This window comes from Ostrea edulis, chromosome 1 (genome assembly GCF_947568905.1).
Source record: "Ostrea edulis chromosome 1, xbOstEdul1.1, whole genome shotgun sequence".
In the NCBI taxonomy this organism is placed as follows: Eukaryota; Metazoa; Mollusca; class Bivalvia; order Ostreida; family Ostreidae; genus Ostrea; species Ostrea edulis.
The window spans coordinates 79888184-79906657 of NC_079164.1; the positions used below are offsets into that span (position 1 = coordinate 79888184).

The following is an 18474-nucleotide window of genomic DNA, read 5'->3' on the forward strand; positions in this document are numbered from 1 at the left end:
AGTTCTGTAGATGTTTTTAGAATCCGCATTTGATTTACACCACTTTTGGCATATTTTGTGGTACAGTGCGTTTGAAGTGTCTCTTTCACGGCTGAGGAGCAAAGATTGGGGCTTGATAGAACATTCACTCGGTCCAGCAATAGTATCTAAAATATGTACTTGGTTATCGGAAGAAATGAATAAAGCAAGAATAGCTAGCAAAACCAAACATATTCGCTAGCGCACGCACACGCGACAGAAGAGAAGACCGATTTAAAGTCAAACACAACCGTCCGTCCTTTTATAAAACTACACTATAGGAAAATGTACAAGCTCATTGGCCTCCACTATGTCCGGCTTAAAGTGAAAAAGTATTAATATTTACTATTATTAGTTTGCATTCATTTAAAGGAGTTGGTGCTTCCTGTCTCCAATTGAGTTAATACCTCCCTTTTCAGAGACTCTAAATCATTCCTCCAAATTTCTGCATGTACCCTGCTATTTGAGTTTTATAACATTAATTTCATTGCCATAACCGCTGATTTTCTGCGGAAGAACAATTTTTGAATGGTCTTTAATTCAATAATCTGACCTAAAAATCAATAAGGTCTTATTAATTAACTGTAGGCCTTGGAATTCCACAGGTACTTCACATTATAGATTTAAAAAAAAAGCATCATCCATTCCAATATAAACAATGTAAATCACAATCATCTTGATTTTTTCTAGTCAAGTTGCGAAAATAGTTTTTTGAAACTGTGTATATAAATGTTTGAGTCTTACCCCAACTTCTGTAATGGTTTAGTTTACGTATCATTCAGGTCTTTTCTAAAGTATCACAGAGACATCATCATAAATTCCATTGCCAAAAATTGTATTCATGACATAAAATTTCATTAAAAGACTCGATGTCTATAAAGGATATCCTCTGGAAATATTGTTCACAGACGGAAGGATGGACATTAAAAATTATCTCCCTTCCGCATAGCTTTTATCCTTAGACGAATTTGACTTCACTTTTTTGGCACACTGTTTTCCCCAATAATAGCTCTAAAACTTCATTGTTATTTCGGATTTCAAACATTTCGGTTGGAGATCACTGAAGAGACATTATCTGTCGAAATGAGCATCAGGTGCATCAAAATTGGTACTAGATTATTCCCGCGTTTCGTAGAATAGCGGGAAAATATGGTATAATAGAAACGTATTAAAGCGCTAAAAAGTAGGCGGGGCCATAGGAAGGCCAATAGAATTCTAGTGAATTCGAGTAATAGTCTTGTGTTTGGTCATTCTAAGCCAACGCTTCACACGAGGCATTCGAGCTTTATTTTTGGAGCAGCAAAATGGAGTCCCAACAAATGGATATATTGTTATCTAGAGTGTCAGACGTTATAGATTCCAAATTGGCTTCTTTAGAGGTGAAGATCTCGAAGCAAGAAAAGCAACAGCACGAACAGTAAATGTGCATAATTCAAGCAGCTTCCGATAAGACTTTCGTTTTTAAAAGAAAAGGCAACGAGGCACAGTTCAAGTTTAACAACACTGTGAGAGATAAAATGGTACAGGCCAACACCCACATAAACGACGGTGAAGCCGAAGCCGCTTTCCAAAGCATTACGGAAGGTATAGAGCTTATAGACGACATACAAAGGCTAGTAAAACTTGCTGACTCGTCAAAAATGGTTGGAGAACCGTACAAGAATATACTCAACACGAGATATCATCGGACGAGGAAGACGAGAAAAGAATATTTAAAGCAGAGATGCGCGCGGAAAAGAAATTGAAGGAGGAACGAGCTCAAAAAGCCAGATTCACACCTTATACAACTCCCGCAAAATCAGCACCTGAGAAGTCAAACAAAAGTTACAGCAACAAGAAGCCAGGGACCTATTACAAGCGCGGTTTCCCGGAGCATTGGGCACGGGATTGTAAAAAGGAAACGTTAATTAAGATAAGTACTAGTATTCTAGATGAAAATGCTAATGTTCATTACAATAGTAATTCTGTTAAAGCTGATATAGCACAAAGTCAGTTTATAGTTTCTAAAAAAGATCATGATACTGAATATGTCAGTCCATATTTACGTTTGAAAATGCATTTGTCGAAATGGAAGAGTATGTGCACAGACAATTATGTCTTGAGTATTATAGAGAATGGTTACATAATTCCATTTAAGCACGTTCCATCAAGTGAGTTTTTTAACAACAACAAATCTGCCAGTGACAATGTGAGTATTGTTTACCAAGAAATTCAAAAGGTTATTCAGAAATGCTGCATAACACAGGTAACTCACATTTCTTTTATGGCCAATGCATTGACCGTGGCTTTCAATAAATCAGGTAAACCACGCTTGGTCTTAGATTGCATACACATCAATAAGTTCTTTCATGATTTTGTATTTAGGATGGAAGATACTAGAACTGCTCGGGAACTTTTTGATACTGGATATTTTTGCGTTTTGTTTCGACCTTACGTCTGCATATCATCATATAGAAATTTTTGAAGAACACAGAAAATATTTGGGTTTTCATTAGGAGCATTATGGTTAGAAAAAATATTACGTGTTTAACGTTTTACCTTTTGGCATTTCTTCGACAGCCTTTATTTTTACAAACGTTTTGAGAAAAGGTGTTCAGTATTGGAGGAATTTAAGATTACACGTAATCATATATTTGGATGATGGTTTGGCAGGATCTAAAACTTTTTCAGAGGCAGAGTCTATTAGTAGACTTGTAAGAAAGGATCTTTCTGAATTGGGTTTTGTGATCGCTGAATCTAAGTGTGAATGGCATCCAAAAACCCCAGTTTGGTTGGGTTTGGAGTGGAATACAGAGACAGGTAATTTGAAAGTTACTTTTGAGCGAATTAAGATGGTAATGAAGTATATAAAAATGTTTTAAAACTAATTCAAACAGGTCAAAACACGTTCCACGTTAGGGCTATTGCTAGAGCCACATGTCAGCTTATATTTCTAAGAGAGAGGAAATTTAATTTCAAGTTTAACAAAATATTGTGTGATGATTGGATTTGAACCGGGGACCTCTTTATTTGGGGTCGAGGTCGTTATCTCTTGACCATTTTATTTTAAGTGTTGGCATATTGGGTGAAATTATGTAACATTAAATGATAAGCTGATGAGGTTTGGAAATATTGGATTTATTTGTAATCATTTCTTATTTTCATTATTTGTTGAAAATTATTTCGGGCTATGTTATTTAAAGAAAACCTTTGACATAAAACTAATTATTGATTAATATTTATAATGTCATATGAAACAGTGCATTGCATGCTGGTCACTTCTCGTGATATTTTTGTGGCCATTTGGTTGACAGGAAATGGTCTAAGGTACTGTGAAAATTTGTATTATAGTGATGCAACTAGCACTTTGTATATTTCGAACAAGTAACAGAGTATGTAGTTTTCTAGGTATGGATGCACCGGTTCTTTGAAGTTATTATGAAGATAAATTTCATGTTTAAATGTTCACGGTATGTGTCAGCAGTTCATTGTTTACATCTAAAGTTATACAGACAAGGGTATTGAGATGATTTAATTGTTACTTGAAATCAGTTAGTGTAATAATTAGTCTAAGGTCATGCAATATGTATAGAGTCTGTATTTGATATTTTTATTTTGATATAGTACATCTTACATGTACGATACAACACTATTCAGAAGGGAAGTGCCCATAGCTGTAGTAACCACGTTTGCCCCTTACTTTGGGTATGTGTTTGCATATTGCTGTTGTGTATTTTGATGGAAGTGTTGTGTACAAAGTTTTAATATTTGTGTAATGGTGATATTCATAATACAGTTATATGAATATTGTTTGAGGTCATTGATTGTAAGTCAAACAATAAAAAAGTATAGAATTATTTTTGGATTAATCAAGAATGCTATTGACTTGTATGGGAAAGATTTTAATGACATCTTGATGTATATTTTAGGGAACACTGTACATATACTTAATCACCATGGAATAAAGAACTAAAACACAATTTGGAGGTGTTACAAATCTATGGAAGCCGCGGTAGGACACGCGATCAATTTTTACACAAGGTGTTTGTATCAAGATATTTTGTCAAATTTTAGTTGGCACTCTTATATTGAGTTGAATTCACGGTCAGCAGAGGAATTGAAATCTGTCGAACCTTAATTCAGATCATATTCAAGTTCACAAGAGTAACTCGAACTTGAACGTTTTTAGCGATGCATCTGATACTGGGTATGGTGCAGTTATAGAAGGCAATGATAATTCAGAAGTTATAGGATTGTGGACAAGAGAGAAATCTTGTGAGAGTTCTACTTGGAGAGAACTAGAATCGGTTAATAGATCATTAAATACTATAGGAGAAAGTATTCACGGTGAAAGTGTAGATTGGCACACAGACAGTAAAATGTCAGTAGAATATTAGAGGTGGGCAGTAGAAAGGCTCATTTGCATAGGATTGCACAAGAAATTCGTAAGAAATGTTCTCGCAGCAATGTCGCACTTAACTGTGTTTGGGTACCAAGAAATAAAAATGTTCATGCGGATACATTGAGTAGATGTTATGATATTGATGACTGGGGGATCAAAAATCACATTTTCAAAGATATGGATACTTTATGGGGGCCTCACACATGCGACAGGTTCGCAACAGATTATAATACCAAGTGTATTAAAATTAATTCAAGATGGTGGTGTCATAACACCAGTGAGGTAGACGCTTTAAAGCAATTTTGGGGAGAGGAAAACAACTGGCTACATGTAGTCCTCCATCTAGACTTATTTGTAAAACAACAAGCATTTTGAGAGTATTGCATGGCAATGCATAGTCCCTACCAGTTGCAAAATTTACTCTACCACAACAAAATTCAAAGTTCATTATGTAGGTTATGATAAAAGGGAAAATTGGGAAACCAGGATAGGAATCAACTACTATTCGAGTAGAGACAAGACCAGGGTAAAAAGAGAAATTTATAATTAGGTTTAATTAGGTCTTTAACCAAGTCAATAAACTGACATGTAGGTGATATGAATAATTTAGCAATATGTTGTATTACTGTGCTAGAAGTTTTAATGAGTGGAGTACTCTTTTCTATTTTTCTAAGTTCAAGGGCCATAACTTAATGAAAAATCAACGGACAGAGACAAAATTTAAACTTAATCTGTAACTTGTTATGGCAAAGTAATGTACCAAATATCAAATGAATATCTGCAAGCACAACCAAAAAAGTCCGGAAAACTGATAATTCATGCTATTTTTCAAAGTCCAAGGGCCATAACTTAATGAAAAATCAACGGAACGAGACGAAACTCAAACTTGATCTGTAACTTGTTATAGCAAAGCAATGTACCAAATATCAAATGAATATCTGCAAGCACAACCAAAAAAAGTCTGGAAAACTGATAATTCAAACTATTTCTCTAATTAAGTCCAAGGGCCATAACGAAGTAAAAAAAATCAACGGACCGGGACCAAATTCGAACTTGATCAGTAACGTGTTATGGCAACGCCATATCATGTACCAAATATAAAATAAATGTCTGCAAGAACATAGAAAAAAGTGCGGAAAACTGGACTGACGGACAGACAGACGGACGGACGGATGGAGTGCAAACCTAAAGTCCCCTTCGACTTCGTCGGTAAGGGACTGATAAATTAACTCATATCAGACTGAGGAGAGGAAGTTTAGTTATTCCGTTGGGGAAATCTGCACCATTTTGGTCAATGCTTAAAAAAGGGGATACATGGGAGAATGGTGTTAAAAACAAAAAGTATTTTACGTCCTATATTACCCAAAAGGGCAAGGGAGAAAACGGAATACTTAGGAGTTCCAACATCTTCGATACGATAATAGTAAGATTAGTATTTGACTAAAGCCTTATTTTCGTTCATATATTTATTTTCAGAGCTAAGATTGGAGAGGAACATTGAGGACATCGTGAGTTCCACTGGATTTGCCTTGGACGACTCGGACAACGCCCTCTTAGCAAAGAAACTTTGCGAATTTCTTATAAAGTCAATATAGGTCTGCATTCTTGCGTTCTGGTGGAGCTAATACCGCAGCGAACTCTAACGTTAATGACAGAATTTGAAAAAAGCACGGACGTCGGATTTCAGATTCATCAAAAGACGGTTATGTCAAAGACAGTATTGAAAATCAGATGTCATTTTCAAAAAATCTTGGATTGTGACATCAATGGTTAATATTTTCCTGTTTGTGGGAAAATTATTCATTTTGATTTAGTTTTTGCTTTTCATATCTAACTTTTGGACGACTAAAATTCTAAGCTCGCTTGGATTACGGCTATATGGTAGTTATTTTGTGTAGATTTAAAAGTGAGGGGTGTAAGGAGTAAAGATTATACTAGATTTTTCCCGCGTTCCGTAGAATAGCGGGAAAATATTGTATGATAGAAACGTATTAAAGCGCCAAAAAAGTAGGCGGGGCCATAGAAAGGCCAATAAAATCCTAGTGAATTCGAGTAATAGTCTTGTGTTTGGTTATTCTAAGCCAACGCTTCACACGAGGCGCTCGAGTTTTATTTTTTAAATATCAAAGTTTAGCTCACATTACTATCATTATTCAATGTTTACTACGGTAGTTCCGCTTAAATGCTCGTCCGGCATTGCCCTGGAGATGTTATTTACACTTGCACGGACACAGGTTTCCATAGTTAACCATCTATGGTTTTTCCTGGGCGGTTTTTAATGTCAGTGATGGGGTTAAAAATTTAAACACTTAATACAAAGCAGAACTTCATATTTTCATTTCAAATATTTTCGTAATACGGTATATGTAGGCGTCGTTCATAAAAAAAAATATGGCATTGTATGTATATATGTGCATTTGTATGGCGTTACATAATAAACGCCGGCTGCTCCAACAAGCTCGCCTGGCTTACGATGATATGGTAGTTATTGTGTGTAGATTTAAAAGTGCGGGGTATAAGGAGTAAAGATTATACCGTATAAGTTTTACTTTAAAATGCTTTTTCATTAAAAACAAGAGGTACTGTGAGCAATGCTCACTAAGAATACCCCCAGCTTACCCCAATCTCCCAAAGGGTGTTGGTAATAGGTATAAACTACCTCTTTTCTGAGTGTAAAAAACAAATGGCATGACAAACCGAACCATATTGCTACTTCGATGTCCAGTGCGCGTGACCTTTGACCTTTTGACCCCAAAATCGATAGGGAACATCTTCATCCCATGGGTAGTCCATATGTATGATATGGTGACTGTAGGTGGAAAGGATAACGTTTGAGAGCACGGAAACCATATTGATACTTCGATCTCCAGTGCGCTTGACCTTTGACCTTTTGACCCCAAAATCAATAGGGAACATCTTCATCCCATGGGTAGTCCATATATATGATATGGTGACGGTAGGTGGAAAGGATAATGCTTTAGAGCTCGGAAACCATTACGTCTACAGACGGATGGACGGACGGACGGACAGACAGACGGACAACCCGATTCCAGTATACCCCCCCCCACTCCAACTTGTTGCGGGGGGTATAAAAACCCTCATACTTTTGTATGCAATATATCCCGCTCGCACTGGTAAGTAAGAAAGTTTCCCAGTTTACTTTCGGAAGGTCGGTGGCCTCTTCCCACGTACTTTGTATCTGGGATCTCTCTTCCACCATTGAAATCTGGGCGCCACCAGAAAAATTGTTGAGTGTGGCGGAAAATATCAATCAATCAATATACAGTATTAGATGACAACGCAATTGGCTATCTGAAGGACATATTACTAAAATTAAATCCAAAATCGGGTGGGAGAAACCTAACTATGGGGCAATTCTATTATCTAGTACTTTTCCTACTACATGTATACAGCCAGGTTTCCAGGAATATGATAACTATTGTGGGGAAATCCTACACTACTGGAAACGGACAGTTGTGAGATTCTATACTGGGGTGCTTCTACCTAGGGCAAAAGATGGGTCTGGGTTTATTCTTCCTAGGGGAAATGCTATGCGTAGCCCATTTTTTCGGAGAAAGGTCTAATCTACAACATCGGCATTAAATGTGAAAAGTCCTGCGAACGACCTTAAAGGTATAGTGTCACGGAAGACTTTGACACGATATATTATTCGTTATATGGATTCTTGGTAGGGTATATGGACTCGAATTCCCTGTCAATGTTTATATTCTCTCCCAAGCTGTTATATACTTTGACATGGAATGCGAGTCCATATACCCTGCCAAGAATCCATATAACGAATATGTCCTACTGCAGAGCGATCAATGTAGAAATCGGACAATGAAGACGGGGGTGCGTTCTGAAAAACAAAACTGGAAAGAAATTATTAGAATTCTTTTTATACATTTGTGAACTAATTTAAGAAATAACTTTTAAAGAACAATTGCATTTTATTTTTTTAATTTTAACTTTACATTTGATGTGAGATAGTTATCAATAATATATATATTATACATGTATAGGCCTTTAACTCCTTAGCCTAAACCCAAATGGTGCGGCAGCAGCTGTGATGTCACCCAGTAAACTTGTTGTTCGTCATCGTTTTGATTCTTGAACTTATGGCATCTGTGTTTAAATTGTGAATTATGCATCACTGCAAGTATGGAACATTTGGTATTTGCTGCTGGATAAAAGGTCATGCAAAAATCGGGGAAAATATCATCGAGGTTTTTTGCCATCGAGCTCCGAATTTTGTACAGGAAAATATTAATGTGTGCGGAGTGAAAGTAGAGTTTGAGTTGATGGTGGCATGATAAATGGCGTTTCTATTGATCTTGGAGTGCTAATGTGGATTGTTTTGTAAAAATAGTTAGAAGTAGTGTATCCCATGGTTTCCTTTTTCACGGCTGGATACGCGTTGGTACACAGCTAAAGATGAAAGGGATATGTGACCGATAACACACTATCTGGTACACATCGTTATTATGTTACTTTTATTATTTAACGGAAATAAATGTGATTTTACTATAATTTCTGAAACTGCGAAAACTAAACGATGGATTTAAAAAAAATATTTTTAAAATGATGTTTATTTTACGAAGCGGTTAAGTATATATCTAGATCTATCGAAGCTATTTTGTACCCCATCTATTCTTGACAGAATATAATATAGGGCCTCATGTTACCGGTTTGTCGTCCAATCAAATGTCTAGATTTTTCTCTGCAGTAGGACATAAGGTAAACGTCATGCATAGATCAAAATTTCTGGCATTTCACAAAAGGCTGGTGACGTATGTTTATGTGTGAAAAATGTCGAGAATGGGACATAAAACAATAATAGGAGTTCTCAGAATGAGTGCCTACAAGTTTTCTCCATGAGGTCCCGTGGTGATCTTTAGATCCCAAACTCAATAGCGTTCTTTCACTCTTGATAACAAAGCTACAAGAAAAGTGAAGATGATGAACATAGACCAATCTCTTAACTCCCACAGGGAATAATTAAGAGTAAGGATAATACGAACCTACGGGCATAATAAACGTGGGTGAAGGTGCTTTAGAGGAGTAAGTGCCCTCTATTGACCGGTCACATCAGCCGTGAGCCTATAGGTTTACCAGGTAAACGGAGTATCCCGTACTCAAAATCAGTGTGTAAAGAACGACCTAACAATTGTTATGCAACAAGTAAGCATACTTGACAACAGGTTGTATTTGCAAATAAGATCATTCTAACGAAATAGAATTTACGAAATGCTGACTTCAAACGAGATTGTTGAAACCAATGTAACATTGACTTTTTTGTCAGTAGATTGCCTCGATTTTAAAATTGGTCACACGCAGGACATGCTCTAGCGTATCGAATACGTTGAGAGGCAAATACATCACATAAAGGTGATAATAGAATATTGCTATATGAAAGATGAAGATAACGAACAGTGATCAATCTCACAAGTCATAACTAATATAGGCAATACAAAATAGAGTTGGGCAAATAAAGATCCCTGGATATACCGGAGGTGGGATCAGGTGCCTAGGAGAAGTAAACATCCCCTGTCAATTGGTCACATTCGTCTTGAGCCTATAGCTTGATCAGGTAAACGGAGTAACCCGTACTCAAAATCAGTGTGTAAACAAGGGTCTAACAATTGGTATAAAACAAGTCAGCATTCGACTTTACAACAGGTTCAAGTTGAAGATGGAGAAGTTGAAGACATCCCGTTTGTTATAAAGTTGAGCTCTCAGTTTGCCGATAAAATTTATGTGCTATAAAATATGAAAATATGAAGCAAATGTGATAGACTCTGTGGTGACTTTCGCTTTGACTGTAATATACCGAATCGAATATAAATAAAAATGAATTTTACTAATAGATAAAACGTAGTAGATAAATGTATATCTAAATGTAAAACTTATACGGTACCAATTTTGATGCACCAGATGCACATTTCGACAAATAATGTCTCTTCAGTGATGCTCAACCGAAATGTTTGAAATCCGAAATAACAATGAAGTTTTAGAGCCATTATAGGGGAAAAGTGTGCCAAAAATGTGGAGTCAAATTCGTCTAAGGATGAGAGCTATGCGTGAGGGATATAATCCTTAATTTTGAAATGAATTTCTAAATTTTATAACACCAATTAAATATACATCCGTATTTTCAAGCTAGTAACGAAGTACTTAGCTACTGAACTGTAGAGACCCTCGGGGACTAACAGTCCACCAGCAAAGGCCTCGACCCAGGGGTCATCATGTAAAACTTGTACGGTACCAATTTTGATGCACCAGATGCGCATTGCGACAAATAATGTCTCTTCAGTGATGCTCAACCGAAATATGTGAAATCCGAAATAACAATGAATGTAAATGTTGCGTTAAAGGCCTTAGAAAGAGATTTTTTCTCAAGTAAAGTATTAAATCAATTGAGCATAAAGTAATGTAACCTGTGGAGTGTCTGCAAGCCTTTCCTATTTAGTCCTGTAGTGACCTTGAACATTTGATCCAAAATCAAGGATTTTTCTTTTGATAACAATGCTACATGTGAAGAATGAATCAAGCAGAAAATGCTGCCTGTAAAGAGTTTACAAATTCGGTGAAGATAACGATCACGGCTCCTATAACTAAGGAATACAAAGTTAATTTTAGAGTTAAGAGTGATACACACACAGGGCCTCCGTGGCCGAGAGATTAGAGCATCGTCCTCAAAATCACACAGCCTCTCATCTCTGTCGATGTGGGTTCTAATCCCGCTCGCGCGCATCAGTGAGATAGTTTCCCAGTTTACTTTCGGAGGGTCGGTGGCCCCTTCCCAGGTACATTGTATCCGGGTTCTCTCGTCCACCAATAAAAACTGGGCGCCACCAGATAACTGAAAAATTGTTGAGTGTGGCAGAAAACATTAGATCAATTAATCAATGTTACACACACACACACACACACACACACACACTCTCTCTCTCTCTCTCTCTCTCTCTCTCTCTCTCTCTCTCTCTCTCTCTCTCTCTCTCAAACATACTCACCCACACAAGAATGGTACCGTTACTATATCCGTTTCGCCATGAAGTTTTTGAGGGAATGAAAATAGGATGACGTAGCGATACATGTATACCCCCATCATTTTTTCTGGGAGAAATGAATATGGTTCCAGTGATTTTAAACTATTCAAAAACAAAAGTTAATTGCTTACGGCTGCAGAATGTATACTCCTGTCGATAATTCGGGCAGCATCTCAAAGGATCACTACAAATAAGCCGCGATATTAAAACGATTTGTGTCTGATGTTATAAATGTAAGCATTATTGTTTCTTAGTTTCATTAAATTTCAATTAAGTTATTTGGTTTACATTTTATTTATGGTGATCATTACTTACCGACCTCAGACTCCTGCCCCGAGTCCAGCTTTTGAATGAACAAAATGTAAACAGAAGAGCAATACGTAACATGCAATGAACATTGTGCACAATTTCTTCCACCATTGCTTGTAAACTACATACGGTAATGAATTATGTTATAAAAATACTATTTCCTCAAATACATATCCATCAGGAAGTTATTTCTACCTGAATGTTCTAAAAAGCAATAAATGTGAGTGTGGGCGACGGATTGGGTTACAAATGCAATAAAACAAAATGAATATGTGTCGGTTTGTTTAAGACGGTGACTATTTATAGCAACTGTCTTAAGATGCCGCTTCTGTGGGCCTGTGGGCGTTCCTGTATATACACGGGATCCTAGTGGCTGAAATGTGCAAGCAGAATATCAAGACATTTGCGTTTTTATTATCAAAATTAAATGTTTATGATTATAAGCAGGTATTGAAACCTTTACAATAACAATCTGTGCTATATACATGAAGACGGTGGCCGAGAGATACAATCAATCAATCAATCAATGAATCAATATACACGAAGGTAATTCCCAATTAATGATATGTTACTTTTCTCGATTCATAAGATGATGGCTTTGTAATTAACAAGAATACTGCACATGCACCGGATTTGAGAGGAATGAGATTCATCCAGATTTATCTTATTATTATTATTTTATTCATTTATAAAGCGCAAAATTACATTTATGCCTTCTATATGATAAATCTAGAAGTTAAAACATGTTTCCCGCAGCTAGTTATTTTTCATCTCAACAAACAAGTAATTATTGTAGTTGTAAAACTGTCATTTATTAATGACAAGAAGATATCAAGATAAACAATTAGGGAGATCCTACTTTCTTATCAAATTGTACATAGACTTGGTTTAGGATCTCCCAAAGTTACATGTTAAGATATAGTGTGAAAATTATAATCACTATGATGAAAAATAAGGTGGCAACAAACAATAGGCCACAACTATAGCCAAATGACAACGTGTAAAATATATACAGCAGGATGGTTGAAGGGGTGGCGGTGGGTATCTTTTCTTATGATTCGCTTAAAACTGAAGTATTTAGAAAAATTACAATATGGTATTTAAATATACAAGTATTCCCCCTAGAAATATACCCAGCTGTTGGTGTGCATGGAGGTCACTGCGAGGCTATTTGTTTTTTTCTAATGATTGATTTGTTATTGATGAATGTTGGTGATATATTTTTAAAATGTAATTTCATACAAGGACGTTTTTTGATTAATACAAGTTTATCTCCTAAAAGGTGTTGTATGGGTATGTAAGATGTTTAAATAAAGACCTAATATTGTGTTTTAACATTGTACATAAATTATGTATTCATCCAAGATTTCACTTCCAGAAATAATACGTTACACTTCACGGAATATTTGGAAGGAATTATGTTTTGTTGCGGTTACTTTCTTTCAGAAAAAAAAGCTCTGTTTAGCTCACCTGAGGTAAAAGCTCAAATGAGCCTTTCTGATCTCATTTTGCCCAGCGTTCGTAAACTTTACACATTTGAACTTCTCCAGAACTGCTAGACCAATTCCAACCAAACCTGCCACAAAGCATAATTGGGAAAAGGGAATCTACAATTGTAGGATCACGCCCCCTTTAAAGAGAGATAATTAAGAAATGGTGAATAAATTGTGGCATTCTTTCAAAATCCTCTTCTCAAGAACTACTGGGCCAGAAAAGACAAAACTTATGTTATGGGCAACGTCCTTAAAGAATACCGATTCAAAGTTGTTCAGTTACCGGATGTGTGGTGAAAAACAATAAGGGATGGAAGTTTCAAATTGGATATAGTAATAAAAAAAAATTCTCAAGAATAGCAGTCTGGATTAGTTGCATATTCATATGCAACTATACATGTATCATTAGGTAGTGAAGATTCAAGTTTATTCAAATAATGGCCCCAAGGGGTAGGATGGAACCACAATATGAAATTAAATGTTGTATCAAAATATATCACATGCAATGTGGATTGTTAAGCCGTTCTTGGCACACTGATTTTGACTACGGATGACTCTATTTACTTGATCAGGATATATGGCTCACGGCGAGTGTGAGCGGTCAACAAGGGATGTTCACTCCTCCTAGGCACCTGGTCCCACCTCTGGTGTGTCCAGGGGTCCGTGTTTGCCCAACTATCTATTTTGTATTGCTTATAGGAGTTACGAGATTGATCACTGTTCGTTATCTTCACCTTGCATGAAATCCCAGAATCAAGTAATATTGCATAGAGGGATTTTTTTTATGTGTGCTAGAATTATTGCGCACATGAATTGATTCATCGATATTTTTAATTGAAATTATTTTTTTAAATAATTGAGCGCATTAGTTGTGTTATATTTATCGACAGCATATACAGTAAATAAAACTTGATTATTAGGAGGTCACTTGGAGTTCCAAATTAAATATTCCATATGAAAGGTGAAGATAACGAATAGCGATCAGTCTTATAAATCCTATAAGCAATACAAAATAAATAGTTGGGCAAACACGGACCCCTGGACACACCAGAGGTGGGATAGATGACCTCTCTCCGCATTGAAAATTAGATAATGATTTTACGAATGCACTTGTAATCCATCATGCCGAATAGTTGACGAAGGACAAAATAAACGGTTGTTCATAATTTCAAACTCGGTGATGCGAATGTGTTTACAATGGTAGTTTTTGTCCAGTGCAACAATTTAAGGGTGAAATTATGGATTCATGTCGTTTCTTCTCGTCAAATGCAAGAATGAAAAACATGATGCACCACATGTATATGAATGCATGTGACGTGTCCAGAAATTTTCTTTTTAAAAAGGGGGTCTACCACTAATTTTGGTGTTCATAGGGGGATCACAATGCGTGACTTTTACCCTTTGTAGCAAGGTTTTCTGACGAAAGAGGGCATTTCCGACCCGTTGGATGCGCCACTGGAATGACAAACAGAAAAATTGCTATATTGTCAACAGTGTCATGATTTCTTAGACATTGTGAGATAGTATACAACATAATTTTAATAAAACCTTGTAAGTTATAAGGCACGAACTTCCAAGAACAGTCCCGGATCATTCGATATCTGACATATTGGATATTTTTCGACTTATTACTTACTTTCAAGATCTATGTCATCACAAAACATGTTCAACCAAATTAAAAACTTTTTCGTGTTTATCCATTTGTTTGTGCATATCAGTACATGTTAATAAATCATTCCAAAATTCAGTTATAACAGACTTCTATAAACACGGAAAAGGTTAAGAACATAAAAAAAATGGGTGGGGGGGGGGGAGGAGGTGTCATTAGTTGAATGAGATATACATGAATAATATAACTATAAATCTTCATAAAATAATTAATATGGGTCTAGCCAAAGCTATCATAACTAACACTGAAAACCCACAAACTTTTATGCTGATCATGTTGTCAACCAATCGCAACTTCTACGCTTGCCGGAAAGGCCCGTGAATGTGCGATTGGTTGTATAATCTTGCCTCGCTTCGTTCTGGAAGTTTCCATAAGCTGATTCAAAACTAAAATAACGGATTGAGGAAACGAACAGGCATATCTTATTTATACGTTCATGATCAAAACTTATATCTTCTATAACATCAAAATCAAGCATCGATTAACAACAGATTAACTTTATATAATTTTATGTTAAGTTGTCATAATAACAAAAGAAATGAAACGGGCTTAGATCCGCCACTTTTTTTGCTATTTCGGGGTAGTTGATCGAAAACGAAATTAGATTTTTAATTAATTTTACGATATTCACTAATGAAATAAGATTCTATCATAGCTTACGGACTTCACCTCACATATGAAACAATATTAAAGGTGAAAGCAGTAAAGCTGGAAAAAGCATTTCGGAGTTTATTGGCAAAATGTGTTAATATATAAGTACAGATTGATGTCATGGTGCGGTATTCTTTTCTTTGATCTTAGTAATACTTTAAATCATATGGAAAACCTCTGCCACAATCCCAACATGTACACTAGAATATGTGACTAATATTCAGTGAGATGAATGTCACATTATACCAAGTAGTGATAAATTTAATGGTAAAAGCCAAGAATGTTAAAAACAATACACGAGCAGTTTATGAATTTAGTATGTCGTTAATGACCAATAATAACCAGAGAACAAAGGGATGAATATATGCAGGTAATAAACAAAAATAAGGAAATAAACCTTTGTGTGTGTTCCACTGTTCATCCTTGTGAGTTTACACATTGTGGGATATTTTACAAAACCAAATCGTTTTTTGCATCCACCAACCAATGACAAATGTGTCATCTGATACGCACCAGAACTACTATTGTCACAGCGGACTTTCAGCAGATAGTTGATAAAAGTATTATAGGAAAAAACCGCAGAGAATTTAGAATTTGTTCGGGAAAAAAAGTATTTTTCCTTGCAATTTTCAAACGGTGTCTGTCCTACCATTAAGACCTGGACCTCATCATCCTTCTAAAGATTGACAGAAACAGAAGAATAAGAATTTTCAAGCCTAGACCAATATTAATATGTGTAGTTTCTTGTTCAATTCCCCCGTTATGTATTTCGTTGTTTAATTTCTTCTCCAGACACAATTGACAAAAGTCGAAATAGCGACAAGTTTTCACACAGGTAGAACTATTATCGAGAACATTTTACCACCGAAACCAATTTGCCACCATCTCATTACTGTCTTTTATTAATGATGATGCTGATGATTTGGAAATGTATTGTCAATTGAAAATATTTGTCTACACTATTCGCATAAATTATTTCTGGAACAGTAAGCGAAAGCTAAGTGTTGTACATGTATATACAATGTACATACATATCATAATGAATGTATACATAGACGTCCACATATGTATGTATTATAAGTCTTAAAATATGAAATGTAACTTATTTTTTTCTCTGTGCGGTTTCGTGAAAATCTATCATATACTGTATGCTTTTTGAATTGGTTTGTCTTGTTGTCGTTGGTTGTCCTGTTGTAGTAGGTTGTGGTTGCAAAAATTTCTTTGTTTTTACGTTTTTTTCTTGTACGTGGTATATGTAGTGTGGTTGAATATGTCGTTTTTATTGGTTCTGATAGGGTGTCTGACGGTAATTTTATCAGTGCTACTGATGATAGGTTGGTTGTTTCTGGTTTTGCTGAATGTGGCCGTGTTACTATTTCTGTTGTGATGGTGAATGGAGATGATGGCTGTTCTGTTACTTTCACTCCAAGAGATGTTGGTGATTGTGTATCTATTGCTGAGTCTAAAGGTGATGTGCTTCTATTTGCTTTTGCGACAGTTGGTTGTGTCGTGGTGTTTGTCTCACGTGCTACTGATTGGTGAAATTCTTTTGAAAGTGCTGTCGTCAATTGATTTTTTTTCTTTTCTACTGGTGGAAATCGTGCTGATGGTTCTGTTGTTAATTGTGATGTCGTTTGTAGTGGGAGAGTTGATGTTGTAGTTAATGTTTTCAGTGGTGGTGATGCTGGAAGCGAATCTGTACCGGAACCAATTTCCATAATATCTATGTATCCCCTGTCCACTTTATCGAATTCAGATTCCTTTCTTTTCCTCATGAGGAGGGACAGTACTGTAGATTTTTGTTTCGTCCTATCTTCTCTTTCTTCTCGTGGTCTGTCATGCCTGTTCGTGATATAGTTATTTTTATCGCTATCATCAACAGGATCAATGTAATCCAAAGAAACAACTTCAGGTTCATCGTAGATATTTTCTCCACTCTCATATAGCTTTCAGAGGTGGTATCAGCAACTTGCCTGCTTACTCCCAGATAAAATCCTTGGGTAGTCACATTCATCACTCTCTGTCTGAAATAAATACATATTTCCTTATTTTTTCATCAGCAGTTGATAACTTTATTTAAAAATCTGATTATCATCAATTTTCATTTGCTTGACTGGTCTCCTTTGGTTTCAGATTCAAAGAGACAACATTAGTTGCAGTCTCCTTCCTTTGATCTATATTGATTTTGTTCTAAGTATGTGTAGAAATAATTAATCATAAAATCTAAAATGTCATTGCAGATGTTTAATTCTGAGATTTTGCAACAGGTTGCATAGCCTCTGCTGGTGGACTCTTAGTCCCCGAGGGTCTCTACAGTCCAGTAGCTAAGTACTTCGTTACTAGCTTGAAAATACGGATGTATATTTAATTGCTGTGATAAAATTTAGAAATTCATTTCAAAATTAAGGAGTATCTCCCTCATGCATAGCTCTTATCCTTAGTCGAATTTGACTCCACTTTTTGGCACTCTGTTTTTCCCTAAAAGAGCTCTATCACGTTTATGGTTATTTCGGATTTCAAACATTTCGGTTGAGCATCACTGAAGAGACATTATTTGTCGAAATGCGCATCTGGTGCGTCTAAATTAGTACCGTGTAAGTTTTACATAATTAACATGATATATGAATTTTCTTCATCTTGAAGTACAGTTCAAAAGTTCAACAAGATGTGTTTGTGAAACGCAAATGTCCCCGATAATGGCCAATTCCAAAGATGGCCAAGGTCACAAGGACATATATCTTGGTACCAGTAGAAAGATCCTGTCACAACAAATGCTCATGGACAAAATGAAACTCTAATGTTTACCATTTAGAAGTTATGACCAATATCATTTTTTTTTAAAAGTAGGTCAAATATCAAGGTCTAAAGCTTTAGTACCCACGGAAAGGTTGATTGATTGATTGA

The 18474-nt window shown here is 36.0% G+C and overlaps 2 long non-coding RNA genes across 4 annotated transcripts in view; one reads left to right on the forward strand and one right to left on the reverse strand.

Moving 5' to 3' along the window:
• LOC130054111 (uncharacterized) overlaps positions 1-18474 on the reverse strand; it is a 45490-nt gene that overhangs the window by 7773 nt on the left and 19243 nt on the right. The window contains exon 2 of the long non-coding RNA XR_008802388.1: positions 11580-11632. This is a non-coding gene — a long non-coding RNA (uncharacterized LOC130054111). The remainder of the gene's footprint in view (positions 1-11579; positions 11633-18474) is intronic.
• LOC125679496 (uncharacterized) lies at positions 1130-6876 on the forward strand. Of its 3 annotated transcripts, none has more exons than XR_008802379.1 (3): positions 1130-2817; positions 3927-4038; positions 5876-6876. It is a non-coding gene; the product is annotated as an uncharacterized LOC125679496 (long non-coding RNA). The 3 variants fall into 3 exon arrangements; XR_008802381.1 differs by lacking the exon at positions 1130-2817 and adding an exon at positions 2850-3702; XR_008802377.1 differs by having other exon boundaries at positions 1130-4038.